This window comes from Ambystoma mexicanum, chromosome 12 (assembly GCF_040938575.1).
Source record: "Ambystoma mexicanum isolate Mex_15411 chromosome 12, UKY_AmexF1_1, whole genome shotgun sequence".
NCBI lineage: Eukaryota > Metazoa > Chordata > Amphibia > Caudata > Ambystomatidae > Ambystoma > Ambystoma mexicanum.
The window spans coordinates 438,770,505-438,787,655 of record NC_090936.1 but is presented as its reverse complement, the minus strand read 5'-3'; positions in this window follow the sequence as shown (position 1 = coordinate 438,787,655).

Below are 17,151 nucleotides of genomic sequence, written 5' to 3'. Positions count from 1 at the left end.
CACTCAGATGCGGCTTTCCTGCTACTCGGGACCAATATTCCAGAATCGTTGACCCAACCTCGCTGGGGAAATACCTGTGGATGTGTGTTAAAAGTTATCCTATATGCCATCATAAAAGCAGTCTGCGCCTTTTCAAGAGCATGCCTTCTTCCATCGTAATCCTGAACATCCTGTTGAGTGTGCGCATAAACTGTTCCACATCACCATTGGCCCATGAACAACATGGTGTAATGCGCTTATGCTCCACATCCAGAAATGCCTTAAACAGAATACCCTGCAATGGTCGATCATTGTCTGTCCTCACCGACCGCGGCAGTGCATGTGCTGCAAAGATATCCTCAATGAAAGGAATCTCCACCTCTGCCGATGTCGAGTTAACAAATCGCACCAACGGATACCTTCAAAACTCATTGAGGACCTCCAGGAAATTACTATTCTGTAGAATAGTTCGGAAGTTAATACTCGGGGCCTGCAACAGTTCTTCCGCTCTTTTAGGTGTCTGTATAGGTGGGGGTTTAGAAAGTCTCCCAGCAGCCAGGCACCATTTGCATTGCACAATCACCAAATCTATGCGAGCCTCCAGATCAGGGGACCAAACCTTCTCCTGGAGGTGTTCCTTGGTCTTGCCCACTCCATGGTGACCTGGGTGTGCCTTTTCCAGCACTGCCGAAATCAGGGCTGGGGGAATTACTATTATTGTGCCCGTAGCAGCACCCCTCAGCTCCCAGCAAGAGTTCAGCTCTCACTCTTCAGGGCCCATTCATTAAAGCTTGGGTGTCCGGTGTGCATTGGCCCACATCCGCCAGCAGCATCTTCTACTGCCCTCCAAGTAGTTGGTCTACTACCAGCTGCATTCCTCTATGCCTGCTGCGATCCCCTCAAGTGACATTGAGTTGGGCACTGCGGCCTTGGTACCCATGTGAACCAGTTCCTCAGTCTCCAATGTCTGGACATCCTCTTCCGGATTCATAACCAGCTAATTTCTCAAAAGGTAATCAGCAGGATTTGACGCCCCACCTCAAAAAGAAGAATCAATCCATAATCCCCAAGTTGCAGCATCCACCTCTCCAATGTCAGTTGTGGGTGCAGGGCGCAGCCAGGCAGTATAGGCAGCAATGTTTGTAGTCCGTGACCACGGCGACAGGCTGGCCAGAGACATATGAAAATGCCTGCAGCCCCAGAGCACAGCCAGTGCCTCATGCTTAATTTGTGAGTATGTTCTCTCCGTAGCCCTGAGCGTCTTACTGGCAAACTCGATGGGCCTTCAAACACCTTCACCATCTACCTGCGTCAGCACTGCCCCCGTCCCGCTGGACTTGCATTGACCAACATTTCTGATTGGAAATGGGTTTGAAGAACGTCATTGTAGGGTCCTCTGCAAGGGCTGCTGTGGCCTTCTCAAATGCTGTCCGAGTCGTCGCATTCCACTGCCACACGGTATCACTGAAGATCCAATTCTTCATAGATTTTGTGATTGTAGCCAAATTGGGAATGAACACCATGCCACCACGCACATGCTTGTATAGTGGTTCATCTTGCAACATTGTCCACATTGTCTTCCCATCGCTGGACACTCCTGGGGATCTGGGAGTGTTCCACCACACTGGTCGCACAATGATTTTTCTGTAACTTGACATCCTTGTTTTGCGGTGGATGGGTTTTCGACCTTCCCTCTTCTCTTGCTGGGCCGAGGGTGTGTAGACTTGATTGTATGCACCTGTTCGATTTTCATACCCTTCATTGCATCTTTCAAGTGTGATGCCTGCAGGTACGCCAGCTCTTGGGCTCTCCTCGGCTCCAGAATAAGTACTTCCTTAGTTGTGACAAGTGATACAAGTGATACTTCTGGATGATTTGGCTTCTTATCTCTCCTTCCTCATCCTGGAACGCACATGTTGAGGCCAGATGACACAACCTGGTACAGATGGCGTCCAACAACACTGTCTGCTCCTGTTGCACCTGTCTCAACTAGAACCATGCATAGTCCATATTGACCATTGGTGTAAAATAGTTAGCTAAGGCTACTTTGGTGTCTGCACATTGCCCATTACCCTGGGCAATGTTTTGAAAAGGTGGTGAGCTTCACTGCCGACATAAAAGAGCAGCATGGAGCACTTGGTGTCGCCATCCCAGATGTTGGCAGCCCCAAAGAACATGTTCAAATGCACACACCAGAAGGCCTTACTAAGTCGCAGCATAGCCAGTGACACACTGCTACATGAAACTCTGGGACCAGATTGCTCTGGGTGTTTTGCAGTACCTTTTGTAGTCCCGCGCCAGATTGAAGTTCTTGCCACCATGGATCCAGAGACTATGGCCGCTTGTCTTTCACGTCACCTCCTTCAGCCCCTATTTCTCTTTGCTGGGACATGTTCAGACCTGTTGTCGCACGAGCACTCTCAATGTGTAGAGCAGCTAATACATGTGCTTACAAGTACACTTGATCAGTGCAGACAATTTTCTTCTGGCCACCCTTTCAGAGTGCTCCAGTCAGCAGAGCACAGCACATGTCCTGCCAGGGCAAATGCCACCTCCTGCACCAGCAGTTCCCCTGTAGAGGGCGTGTCACTTTCCCCCTCTACTTGGATGGTCAGGCTGGGCGTGTGCCGCATTGTCTCAGTCAACCGGGAACATAGCTAGCCGCTCCCCACCACGCCGCAAGGTGGCAGAAACCGAGAACACTTCCGGAATCTTTCCTCCACCCAACGCGCACCCACGCCATACGCAGTGGCGTTCTGGCTGCGAGTCTCAAGTGACCACCTAGTCACCAAGTAGTTGAAGGTCCAGTGTTGCTCCGGACCAAACCCACACGGCGTGGTGTTGCAACTGCCCGCATCTGCAAGAGACGGGCTCTTTCATTCAGGGCATCCCGTCACGTCCACCCTACTTTGCAGCCGAAGGGGCGGATAATATTACATGCCTTGTAGTAGAAGGCTGCCAAGGTAGCTCAGCAGGTTGAGTGACTGTGGCCGAGATGTTATACATTTAAAACTGGCTGTAAATCTTATGTTTTTCAATTCCTTATAAAAAAAAGCCAGTGCTTTAAAATGTGTTCGGCTAGGGGTGGGGGGATGGGCTGATCACTTGCATTCAGGACAGGGGTGGGGGAATTTCTGCCCCGTAGTGAAAATCAAAAGTTGGCACCCATGAACCCACAGTTTAATTTCCTAATAACTGCTGTCAGCACAATAGAAGCATTTGTTTGTAGTTAAGCAGTTTGACAAGCATATACCATCTTCAGAAATATATTTTGTGATATCACAAAGGCAGGGGCACAGAAATTATAGAGTATGTGTGTGGTAGTCTGAAAAAAGAAAACACATTTTAAAGAAAACTAGTGAACGTGAGTTTGAGAAGCATGTTTCAGTTTGGAAATATCATTTTAGTTTTTTCTAGACAAGTGTAAGTTGCACAATTGGAAAACAATAGTGTGCCCATCATGTAGGAAGACTGGTTTTAGCAGTGATGGCCCCCAGCCCCAGGGATAGTCATGGCCCATTAATGACTGTGGTGTGCCTTTCAGGCCAGAAGAAAGAACAAAGGTTGAGCAAATATGACCTGCAAGTTATTTGCCCGAGGGGGGAGAGGGAGCATGCCAGCAATTAGGGGGGAGGAGGGCTGGCAAAGCAGCAAATTGGGAGGGGGTGGCAATTGCCCCATTGCCCACCTCTATGGACGCCTGTGAGCGCCTTTGCCATGCATGGAATGGACAAGGAGTTCCTTTTGCCGGAGTTAGGTTGTCAAGGTGACATTATGGTTTGCTGAGTGTTCATGTCTTTCCTTTGTGGTCATTTATCCTCAATTAGGGTAGGCAACTTTTTTGCCTTTTTCCGAATGCTGTATGTATGCACATTTTTCCTCATGAACATTAATGAGGGATATCTTAAAAAACTGTCAGAATTCCAGCCTTCGAGGCCCAGAGTTGGACAACCCTGCCATAATCTAATGCCAACAGTGCTTAAAAAAATAAACCCAGTGTGACAAAATCACTACTGAGAAGGAACAAAAGTAAAATAGCTTTTTCCCTGTGTGGAAACCTACTCCGGAAGTCCTCAATCCCTTTTTAGGGACCACTGCCTTACCAGGGAAGAGTCGCCATTTGCATATCTGTTCCTTCCCACCCATAAGGACAGTCCATTCCAAAACGCAACCTCCTCTCGGCAAGAATTTGCTATCCACTTTAGAGCAGCATTTTTATAACGGCCTACATGGGTAAAAACTGGCGTCATCACCCGTTACTACATGCTCGCCATTTTAATATGCTTTCACTGCCAGTTTGAACTGTGAAGGTGTTGTTGGCTCAGTTCATCCACTGGGTTAATGTGCTTGCATGACCTGCTATGGGAAGACTGGACTACCCAGCCAGGCCCTTGAGCAGAAAGGGCGAGCATTTGCCCGATCACCCTTTATTTAAACAGAGGATGTTGGGATCCCATGCATCACACCCAACAGGTTCTCTAATCTTCATGAAACACAACATTCTTCTGCATGTCTATGCTCGAGTTGCACTTAACGTGCTTAAGTGATTTTCAACATCTAATGATAGGAACTTCCATCCATAGGCCTAGGTGGTCAGGGGTCTAGGAGGGCCCTGGCCTCTCTTAATGTAGGACCTGGCAGGTCATGGAGCACCATCTTTTTTCTTACCACCAGCAGAGGTAGTCATCTCCATTTGTATTGCAGTCCAGGTGAGCAGTGTGGGGCTGAATGTAGCAGGCCTGGCACATGCCCACTGACAGGAGCTATCGCCATATCTTCTTTCCGCCTGCAGGGTCTGTGTCATTGCTTTCCATGCAGCAGCGGTGGACCCTGTGGCGTTAAAGCTGGCAGGTGAGGTGAATGCGATTGGCATGGTGGATGTTAGCGCTGGTGCGGTGGCGAGCATTGAAGCAGGGTCTGGTGTGGCAGTGGAGTCTGGAGAGGTGAAGGAAAGCAGTGCAGTAAAGCTGAGAGTTAAGCAGGATGTGTCTAGCATGGTGGCTTGCAGTGGTGGAGAGCATCTACTGTGGTGCAGCCTTGGACAAGAATGGTCAAGGTGTTAGTATCTGGTTGCTTCAGACTTGCGCTTTAATGACTGGGAGTCCATTGAAAATGGTGTCGGCAGTCTAAACTCCCTAAGATTCAAAGGGGCTACAGCTCCCCATTCAACTCCACACAATGTAATTTATGCCTGTTTATTCATAATCCCCAAAATCATCTTGGACGGCAGCTGCTGCATTTTTAGCTGCCAACTCAGAATCATAATCTTGCTTCCCCTGTTACTTCTCGACACCTGTGTGTGCTACTGATTCACAGCCTACCCAGCCACACATGTTTGCATGACTATGTGCCAATCTGCCAGCAGCACTGTGTGCTTCATCTTTTTAAATTGTTTTTATTGTATCTGGTTTACACAAAGTAAACCTTTACAAAACAAAGTAAAACATTTTCACATTAAAACAACGGTACATATAAAATCAAAAATGCATAAAATGACAAGAAAAAGAAGGAGAAGGCTTAAGAAGACAGAAAACCAATGACTTAAATACCATTTTCAAATTCAACAGTCAAACTAGGTGAACATATCCCTTATCTTGACTTTCCCATCATACAGTTTTTCTTTTCATTAGTCTTTAACAGGGGTCTTGATCAGTTTCCACAGTATTTCTACCTGTTGCTACCAGACCGCACACCCCTGTTAAGAAATTCACCACGGCCAATTTAAGCGCATTTAGTCTAGCATGCAACATATTCCACCACAGAGTCTCAATGTCCACCCTATAGGGGTCGTGGACGAATCTACCAAAAACTGCTAGCTGCTGTGGAGCTATTGCTTTGCACTCCAAGAATAGATGTCTGAGCGATTCAATAGTCGTTCCACAGTGGCAGAAGCGAAAAGGGATATGTTGTCTCGCTCCGGATCTGATTTCTAATATTTCCCCTGTGAGAAGACCATTACATTGAAATCTTAAGTAGCCTGCTCTCTTTAGAGGGTCTGCAAATTTAATCAGATAGAATTCTAACATACCTAATTGCTTCCCCTCATGGCAAAGTTGCTTATACATCTTAGATGCACCAACCACTTCCATTGTCCTCATCCAAACCAACCATTGCAACCTTTATTTCACACCCATAGGGTTAGTAAGCAGAGTCTCATGCGAGTAATCAATATTTTCAAGGAGATTTACACATTTTCTGCAAATTTAGCAGCCACTTTGATTCAGTAGTGCCATTTCTCAGTCCATTTCCCAATTGAGCGTAAAGTGAATTTTTCGTAGACATAATCAGATTTCTATATAATGACATTCTTTTCGACCATACTCTCATATTGAGGGAGAGAATACCTAGTTCAAAACGTATTGCTGACAAGGGGACACTTTTCGGTAGGTAGTAGATACGTTTTCGCCATATTTTAGATTCCAGCTTCTCCACCAATCGAGCGGTTTCAAAAGGTAGAATTTCAAAACCATATATTAATTTCGGTACTACTTTGAGACTATAGAACCTAATCAGTGGAATTACTGAGTATTTACAATATTTACTAGATACCTTTTTCATTTGAAAAATAAGTCTATCCACCTTCTCCAAATAGAAGCTCCAGTACATATGGATAGTACCACCCCCAAAAACTGGAAAGCTCAAGTAACACAAAGATCTTACTTTTATCAAAGAGCATGCATTGATCTTCCATTTGTAATTCAAAAATTTCTTCCTATTGGTAAGAGAGATTACCACCGATTTCTTTTCATTTATAACCAGTGCATTTTCCTCTACATATGCAGTTAGGGCCATTAGTTTTCTCTGGAGACCCACAGGGGTGTTATCAATCAAAAGGAGATCGTCAGCATATGCGCTCCAGCATATTTTTAAACCTTCAACCTTAGGTGAAATCAGGGAGAAAGTCGTCAAGGGGGCGTTTACATCTGAGGTATAAAGGTTGAACAGGGTGGGGGCAAAGAGGCACCCTTGCCTAAGCCCATTACTTGTTTGAATCAGTCTGGAAAGGTCACCGGACATATTCAATCTCACTTGGATGGCTGAGTCCTCATGGAGATTGATGAGAATAGCCAGGAGTTCCGAAGGGAGCCCCAAGGATGACAGTTTGGTCCATAGTCTAATCCTATCCACCTTGTCAAAGGCAAGGGAGAGATCGATTGATGCCAGATAGATTGGAATTGCTGTTTTCTTACAGGCCTTTTCTAACAATAGACAAATAATCAAACCTCCAATCTCCGTACCCATGCCTTTTTTCGACAACCAGACTGTTGGATAGGTAAGATCTTATTAATATTGGCCCAATCCTTAATTCTCTGTAGTACCAGCCCAGCAAATATCTTCGAGTCGCATCCATGACCGAGATCGGACGATAATTAGCTGCACTGGTTCTACCCCCCTTTTTGTAGATTGGGACAACATACAATATCCTCCAGGATTGTGGAACTGATCTAGTCATAATGCACTCACGAAAAAGGATATATAATACTTTGGCCCAATGTTCCGGATTTCTCTTTAGTGTATTATTTGTCAGCCCATTAGGACCAGCCGCCCTTGAATTATTCGCCCCCTTTATCTGAGTTTCAATGTCTGATATGTTAAATTTGCATTTCCACTCTCCCCTTTTAATGGCCATCAATTCATCTGTCATCTCTAGTTTTTCTTTATACATTTTTGAAAAGTATTTTTCCCAATTATGTTCCTGTACATTGACTGATTGCATCGTCACCTGGGATTTTTCCATCGCATTTATTAGAGACCAGAACTCTCGCCCCGAAGAGTCTCTTAAAGCATTGAGCATGTTTATATTATCATTACCTACAAAGACCATCTTATGATTCTTCAACCAATTTTTCTTTACCTGTTTAATACGTAAGATTTGTCTCCTTTTTTCTAACTGGTCTAAGTTAGATTTCCCTATGGCTCGAATATTGCAATTTGCCAACATTTTTTTTTGCCTTACCACGGGGTCATAAGCATGAGCATGATTACATTTCATAGTACCATATTTGCTTTTCTTGACAGACCTATCGATCATATCTTTGACATATCCAGTAAGGTAAGATGCAGAAAAGAGATGCGATCTAGTAGACAGTGTCATGCTATGATATTCATGCACAAAAACAGTATTGAGTTTGTTTATATTACCATCGTGCCAAATTATACGATTTCCACCACAAGAGACAGTGGCTTTCATCTGAGTAGTTTCTTGGTTCGATTTTACTTCATTCCATGCCAGTTTAGCCTCAAGGAATCTATGATCACTCATGTCGGTTTCGACAATACGGAATTCCACACATAGGGCGGACAGAGAGATCGACATGAATATGTGGTCGATATGGGATTTATAAACACTGTTTGACCATGTATTCTCATTTACAGAGGAGTCAAAGAGAGCATTAATATGAGTAAACCCCCAGTAGTCAAATAAGTTTCTCCAAATCTGACCATTAGTGGTCCTATGTTTCAGAACAAAGGGAGCCCCCTCAATATCTCCCGTGTTGTACATGGATATCAACACAGAAGAGCCCATTTTTGTTACCAATTCCTTCTCCATATTTAATTTCAGAATTGAGATCCCCTGCAATTATAATGTCTAATCCTCTGTATTTGAGCAACATGGATGCTATGCATTTATTTAATAACAGGATAACATCGCTTAACAGTTCCAACTTATTCCAGTAGATATCCAGCACAAGAATAGGATGAGGATGCAATGTATTCCCATATTCCAAGACAACGCCCAAGGCAAAATTCGATATTTCCACAGATTCCAAAATGTGTGTACCAGTTTCTATTTTAACCGCAATGAGTAAGCCTCCTGCTGGTCTACCATGAGACCCCGACTTGGCAAACAAATGTCTACATTCAAAATCATCTAGTTGTAACAGAAAGGTAAGCCATGTCTCCTGTATACATAACAGGTCAAATTATTTAAATTTGTCACATAAAGCCTCCAAATAGATTAATTTCGAGTGTCCCCTAGAGTTCCATGAAAGTAGTTGCCACTGGTGGTTTACCTTTGTGCAACTAAAGTTTTTGTAGTATATTTTGGATTTGTGAGATGGACTCTCTTAGAGATTGAGCGAGCCATCTCCAACCCTGGTCCTACCCCCCTTTGGGAAGAGTATCAATTCCCTTCAATCTATGTAAGTCATCCCTGGGTTGATAGGAATTATCTTTTTGGTGCATAGGATCCTTCCCATTCTCTCACCCATTGCTGAAAATCAGGATATCATATCCCATCCTATTGAATTGCTCTGTCTCCTGCATGATCAGGTCAAAGATCTTTTGAGAATTTGGGACAATACGCACGTGATCAAGGCGCGTTGGATGGATAAAATCCACCAGACAGATGTCCGGGGAATCTCATTAAAAAGTGACAGGACACGGGTTCTATTCAGAGAAGAAGGGCCACCAATATCACACAAGTTATAGAGTAAAAAACTCGGATATTCGGAAAAAGAGACACTCCTCCACACTATGTTCCTTAGGTCACTATCCTTGATGTGGAGTGGCCTGGCCGATTCATATTGTGTTGACTTCCCCGATTCCTGAGGCCCAAGATGTACTGAGGAGGTCCTCCCATCCCTTACCGGTACCCCGCCTGTCCGAATTGGCCCACATCCATGTATTGTCTTTGAGTTCCCCCTCCCCTCAAGTTGTGGTTTGTTGGCATCTCATTTTGACCCCAGATGGAATTGCCCTTTAGTTCGCAGCCCGCTAGTACCTTATTTCTAAGCACTGCTAGATCTGGTAATAGGTCAAAAATGACTTTTTTTAATGGTGTTGGGGAGGTCTGAGTTTTCTTTATAACATTTTCAGTAGGGGACTGGTGTAGTCCATTTGAGTTTGACATTTGTCCCCCAGACACCACTTCATCATTTGCAGAGTTTCCAATTTTGGATTGCATTTTCACTTCAATTCCCTCTGGATCCTGAGGTTTCAGCACCCCTATGAATAAGGGGGCCTGCTTCTGATCCAGGGGTTTCGAAGAGAAACCCAATCTCTTTGACTCTGCAGAAGTCATAGGAAATTCAGCCATCAGACTTGAGAGTTCCTGTGGCAGTATTTGTCGGGAGGTTGATTTCTCCATACCTTATAGAAGTTAGAAAGTTGGAGTTGTTTTACTTCCTTATTCCCCCCTCATTTGCTGTGTATTTGGTTTCCCATTTTCAGTTCCTTCTGCTCCATCTTCATTCCTCTGTTTCAGGCACACATCCAACTCTGTGTTTTTTGTTTTTTTCAATTTCTTTTTATTTTATTTTTTGCCGGAGTTGTTGCTAGGGTGGGATTTGTGGCATCGGTATTGTGGAGTTGCAGGGCCCTCCTACTTTCTTCATTTAGTTGTATTAGATCCGATAGAGCCACTTCATTTGTTGGAACCTTAGATTCTTTCATCTTAGTTTCCATGTTCACAGGCTTCAGTCCTTTCTTTATCATCCTCTTTTTTGCTTTTAAAGCCAAGCGTTTCTGACGCCTCGAGAGGAAGAAGCCATCCCCTCCTATACTTCCACCATCCTCCTGTTTTTTAGAAAGATCTTCTTGCCCCCCTGAACCCTTACCCGAGTTCATAGCATCAATTGGGGCGGATGGGCTATCTGGGGTCTCATTGTTATTTGTTTCCTTTACCTTGGCTGGCAACGTCAACCCCATAGCTGTTCTTGGGGTGGGGTTCCCAGTCAATGATAGTAAACCCTGTTCTAGTTTGGTAATTTTAGAGGAGAGCTCATTGACTGCCTCTATAATACTCTTTTCTCCTTCTGATTCTAGTATCAACACTCTATTTCCATCTTTTTCCTTGCTTATATTCATCCCACTCCTGAAGGAAAGGACGTTCGCAAAACCGGGTCCCCCATTTCCTATAGCCATCGTTTGGCATCCTTGTGAATTGGTTTTAGGGTCTATTAGTATACTGGCCTTCTTGGCCAAGGGGTCTGTACTTTCAGCTTTACCCATAAGGAAACCTTCCACTCTACTAAGTTTTAATTGGGATTCCATTACAATCCTTTTTAGATCTCTCATCTCCCAATGGGTAAACTCGTGCCCCTTGTCAAGGAAATTCAGTATCCTTGAGATCACAGGAAGTGATTCCTCAAACTTGTCATTATTTTCAGGTATAGGGGAACTTGTGAGCGAGACCCCTGATGTTAACAAGTTGGTAGCATGTAGAGGTGGAGCAGTACTAATCAAGTTCTCTGGTGCTGTCAGCCCCACCTGTTCTCCCATAACATTTTTTTCTTCACCAACCCAAGATTCCTTTACGTTAGTAAAGATTGAGGCCGATGGAAGGGGGAATCTTGTATTAGCTGAGAAACTTCTGTGGGGTGTTAGGGTCCTCACACGCGGGAGAATATTAAAGAGATGGACGTTATCAATTCCATTCTGTGCTGCATTTACAGGTGTGGATGGACCCCTGGAAAGCTTAGTGCGCATCCCCAATTCCATCTTCACTGATTGGCCCATCATAGAGACATCTAGGTTTACATCATTTGTCTCGCTATTCACTTCCTCGTTGAAGTGTTGATTTTTCGGCTCTCTTATACTCGAAAAACTGGACTGAATGGGGATCTGGGATTCAAAGGACAGGCTGGAAGGCACAAAAGATATATCCTCCTCCTCCAGAAAATGCCCTCCGTTTTTTTTTGTATTTGTGAGTGCATGTAAGAGAGTTTTACCTCTTGTTTAATGTCAGCCTTTTGTTTGTTTTCATATTCCTCAGTATTCACATCCCATGTACTTTCTTCTTCAGTCATAATATTCAAAGTGTGAACTTTTACTTTTTGCCCATCCACCCCCTCTCCAATCTGAATAGATTCATGGGATTCCCTAAAAGATTTTACCTCGGTCCCTCTACATGGGGTAGGAAGATTATTATCCATTTTCAAAGCTAGACATACTTTTCCATTCCTCAACACCGTCGCCATTTTGCAAGCCAATATTTTGTCAGGATCCACGGTTCCACCCCAATCGCCCTCACAGCCAAACAGCCCAACAGCACACCTGTACACACTTGCAATGCGCGCACAGCAATGTGCGTGCACTACAGGTAATGTAGAGCCTTTCCGTGTGGATGGGGCGGGTACAGCTCGCAAGGCAGCTGGAAAGAAACAATAAAACGTGCGTGAGCGTCCCACGTAGACAGTATACGTGCCAGAGGAGGAGCGCAATCCCAGCCCACAACAAAGAAAAAAACCACCCTTAAAACACTAGCACAATACAACACAAGAGGTGTGAGCACAGCCCACAGAGTGTGAGCACAGCCCACAAAGCGTGAGTACAGCCCACAGAGAATAGAGCAGAGTCCCAAAGAAGCTGAATAAAGTTTGTGACCAACTGTAGTAATCGGAAAAAGTGAATTACTGTGGTCGTTGTAGTACAAGGTTGTAATAGCGTTTCGCCAAGTCCGTGTGAAGCGCTCTTCCTCTTGCGTATACAGCGCTGTAGCAGTGAGGAATCAAAGAAGAGTCCAGCAGCAGGAACCAAACAGGCAGAGGGGCAGTGTCTCAGCCCAACAGCACACTTGTACACACTTGCAATGCGCGCCCCTTTGGGATAAGTCCCTCCGTAGATAGATGTTGCACTGAAGATCTGCAGCTCCACTTCCAAACGTGACCACATCTCCCGATCATACACAAGAAGGGGACCGGTCACGTCTGTGCCAATGGAACACCAATTGGCACCCATTGTGGGCTATTTGGGAATCATTCATCACCATAATCCTCCCCGGACAATATCCATTCATATTTTTGTCATTACCTGCTGTTTGCAATACTTCCTTATTTAATTTTGGAAACTACACGTCCCATAATGCACCTTGTGGCTGTTCTCATTACCTGGCTATTCCTATGCAGTAGTCTTAGAACTACAATCCCCATAATCCTTAGAGATTTAGCGATGCTTTCACTTCACCAGGACCAGAGAGGGAGGAGGCAGATTACCTTCGGGTGTGGTGCTCCAGGTGCTGCTAATGAACCTGCTTCAGAACAGGGCAGTTCAGCATTTAAGAAGCTGTCCGCTGGAGCACAAGTCTCTTGCAGTGAGTTGGCTCCGAACCGTTTTGTGCTTTGATCCTTGCATTTCTGCTGTGTCTGTTGCTGCTGTTTCCAGAACCTGCTCCAGTTCCAGTGTCCTGTGCTCTTTGTATTGCAACCCTCCTACTGCCTTATGCCCTGCACCTCTGTTCTTCCCACATTGCGCCCCTGCACCCCTACGTGCAGTCCTCTGTTCCCTGTCTGCAGTCCCTTGCTCCCTACCACCAATTATCTTGTTCCCTGCCTGCAGTTGCTTGTTCTGTGCCCGTAGTCCGTGTTAGCTTCCTAGATTCCAGTCCTAGGTTTGCTTGTTATCTGCAGTCCTGCCCTTGTTCTTCTAGTTCATGGTCACATTTCCTGGTTAGCAGTCTGCTGTTCAGTCCTTGTTATTCTAGTCCAAAGTTTTGGTGGTCCCGTCCTTAGTTTATAGTCTGCATTTCCAGTCTCCTGCACCCTTGTGCTTAGAATCTTGTCTTCTTGCTTTTCCCATTTAATTCCCAGTCTCTGTCCTCAACCTTGCTCACTTTGGCTTCCTATTCTTTCCATGGATGTTTCTGTTACTGTTCTTGTCTTCACAAGTGCTTGTGCAATTCCTTTATTCAGAGTTTGGCTGCTGGATTTCCCAGCAGGCAATCTCTGCCCCTTTCCTTTGTCACGTTTCAGTATTGTACCGTGTTCCATATTGTTAACAGTTTTCTGGTTCCTGTTCGGGAGGCCGTCGCTGTTCAATCCCTGCTGGACCCGGACAGGCTTCAGTCTTGTGAGTACTGTTTCCTTGTTCGTGCATTAGGGTCCAGACCCATACTTGCTAAACCTACTGCTTTAGGCAGTAGGCTACTGCTTTTTAAGCAGTCCTACCGCCTATAGATTTGGGTGACAGATCCAACTGCTTTTTACAGTGGCAGGTAATTTATGTGACTCTAAGGCAATTAACCGGTCTGTGCGGTGGGCGGGTAAGTGATACATTTGAGTGATGGGCTCAGATCAATCCACAGAGCTGACCGCTACATGACTCTGCCCTGCACTCTTGCACCCATGGAAACAATAATAATTTAGCTGTTAGCTGTAATTTGTCTCAGTTGGTGGATCACCATTAAATAATGTAGGAAGTCAGTGCTCCAGATAAGATGTCGAAGTGGGCGTATTTGACTCCCTGTTTCTTTTAAATTGGGAGCACGTGAATTTTTTTAGGAAGTCCCATTCCCAGTGGGAGCACTTTATAAGGGTAAAAATAGGCTTTAAAAGTAATTCAGTAATATTTTTGTAGTACATATTTCTCTGCATCGGTTTACTGATGCACATTTAAAGATATATTTTGACCTCTTCAGATCAGGCAGGAATAGCGGTTTCTTCCTGTGGCACTACGTGTATTACATATGCATGGAGCTGTGTGTCTGAGAGAGCGGTGGAAGGCTCCTATGTGTGCCTTTCCAATTTTTTTCTGGGGGTATTTTTACTCCCAGTTTTTATTTTTGAGTGCATTTACCATTTTTAGGGAGTACAAGTGGCCAACATGTCCCTTATGTGTACGGCTGGAGGCTGGTGTTTGTGGGTTCGTGTGGTTAACTGTAAAATTCATAGTGCCCTCCCCGCCATGCATTATCTAGAGAGCAGCGACTACATTCACCATGATGCTCTCCAATCACCCAGGTGCAAGTCCTTGCAAATATTTCCACACTGCATTCCTCAATAATTGGTGTTAATAACCACATTCAATCATAACCAACCAAACGACTTTGGTAGGGCGTAGGACTGAGTTTTTCCAGTCCTGATTCAAACCTTTGACTGTGTGTGTCACACACATTTGCCACACATTGTTCGACACTGTGTTTGGCCGTCTTCACTCTGCCACGGCCACTTACACGAGAAAGCAGCCCAAAATGGTGGCCGTGACCTTGTGTCCAGTTTGCTAGGCAACCCTCACAGCTCAGATTGGCTGCATACCTGCATTTACCCAGCTCCACTCGACCGGATGCCGTCAGCCGGCCCATCCTACTAGGGCCTACCTCATAAGGCCGCTGTCTGTCTTTGCCATTCACAGCTCACTACTGCAGCAGCAGCACTCCAGGAAGGGCAGGAGCCCTCACCCAGAGTCGGCTTCTGGAGAAGCGCGACAGAACAGCGTGCTCTGCATCACCCCGGCCTCTGCTTCAGCCTGGGGTAAGCTCCGTTACTTCAGGATCCCCCTGAGGGATTTTGGCCCCCTCATTGTGCCCTAGTGCACCATTGTTCGACACAGTGTTCGGCCGAATTCACTCCTCCACGGCCACTTACACGAGAAAGCAGCCCGAAATGGCAGCAGTGACCTTGTGTACAGGTTGCTAGGCAACCCGCGCAGCTCGGATTGGCTGGATACCTGCATTTAGCCAGCTCCACTTGACCGGTTGGCATCTGCCGGCCCATCCTACTAAGGCCTACCTCATAAGGCCGTCGCCTGTCTTTGCCTGTCCAGACCTGATGGGGCCGAGGGGCCAGTCACGCTGCCCGACACCCCACCCGCCTATTTGCAATAGGTTAATGTGTGATTCTTCACTTGTGACTCACATGGACATGAACCTTTGGCAAGTCTACAATCTACATATCACCACTATTACATACGATACGGTGAGCCGCGATGTATCATTCTAGTACGAGTAGCTTGCATCTGCCTGCCTAGCGGGTCGGTATTTACATATTCTAAATTTTGTACTGTGATTTTGTTGCAACGCATGTTTGTGCCTTCCTTACCATGGGCCGGGGAGGCTACTTACTTTATACAGTATTACTCACTACATGTATTTACTCTGCAATAGCTTAGCGCTTATGCCATCACGTACTTGAAAGGATCTACACATGGTATTTCGATTCTCCGTCAGACTTCTAGCCAACAGTACCTTATCTACTGGCCTAGTGGGAGTCTGACATATCTTTAATAGCCCATTATGAGTGTCAATCTGTTACGCCTAAGGGTGCCATGCTCGACTAGTTATACTTACCTCCTCTACTAAAAGTTGACTCTAATGCTATTACACGGCAGTTCGAGCATCATAGCCCTATAGCTGAGTGTGCCTTCTCATTGTTTTTCGCCCAGAGACTCCTGTCGCTTAATTTTCACCTGTGCTTACGTTGCTACTGCCTACCTCCCCCACGATAACACCTAGATTCTAGCTGCATGCTACCTTGCACACTCTACGGCTACAGTGCGTGCACCGTTGCGTGACTGTCTTAGGGGCCATGTTCTCCCATATGTACTAGCCTTACTCTGACCTTTACGTTGCCGACGTACGGTGCGCACAGTTCATCGCTGCTTTGCATGTCAACATGAATGTAAAATTATTAGTCTTATGCCGAACATTTCTGCTTACGTCTGCACTATGTGCAAACACTGCTGCTGACTAGTATGCCTGTGCTCTTATTAAGGTACTAGCTTCAACAAATTGTCTAGTACACCAATGATATTATTAGGTATTAGCCATATGCTGCTTTAACGTTCATCTTAAATGCTCCACGTCCAGATGCATCCACAACACAGCATACTAGTTGCACCAAAGTACCCTACACAGTACTTATCACTATGCGAGCCAGTATTATTTTAATGTATTACCTCCATCAACTAGTCTCGCTCTCCAGCACCATCGCCACAATCAACTTTCCGCACCAATTAATGATGACCCTTCATCAGGATACTAACCCCCCCAGACACCAGGACTTGCTTCAAGGGTGCCTTCATCTACTGAGGGCTATGTCTTGGACGCCTCCACTGCCCCAGACATCACCCACTACCGTGTCCCACACCATTTCTGCCCAGCACCCTAGCCTTCCCACCTTTACTGCAGAATAACACCCACAAATCCAAATCCACCACATCGCCTTTAGGTGCCACACGCTGTTCACGGCTCTCAACAAGAACACAGAACGTTGTATATGCACTCACAAGACCTATACGAGGCTCCACAAGAAGAGTTAGACTCTCTTCATGTACCTATACACAATATAAGGATTCTAGATCCCATACCAACCACCTGATTAACAATAACTCACATAAGTGCCAAACACCCAACTCCTGCAAGCCCCCTCCCACTACCACTCTCCCGGACCCGACTCCCAAAAACCACAGCTCATATCACAGAATGACACTACAATTTACCAGTTGGTCCCACCACCC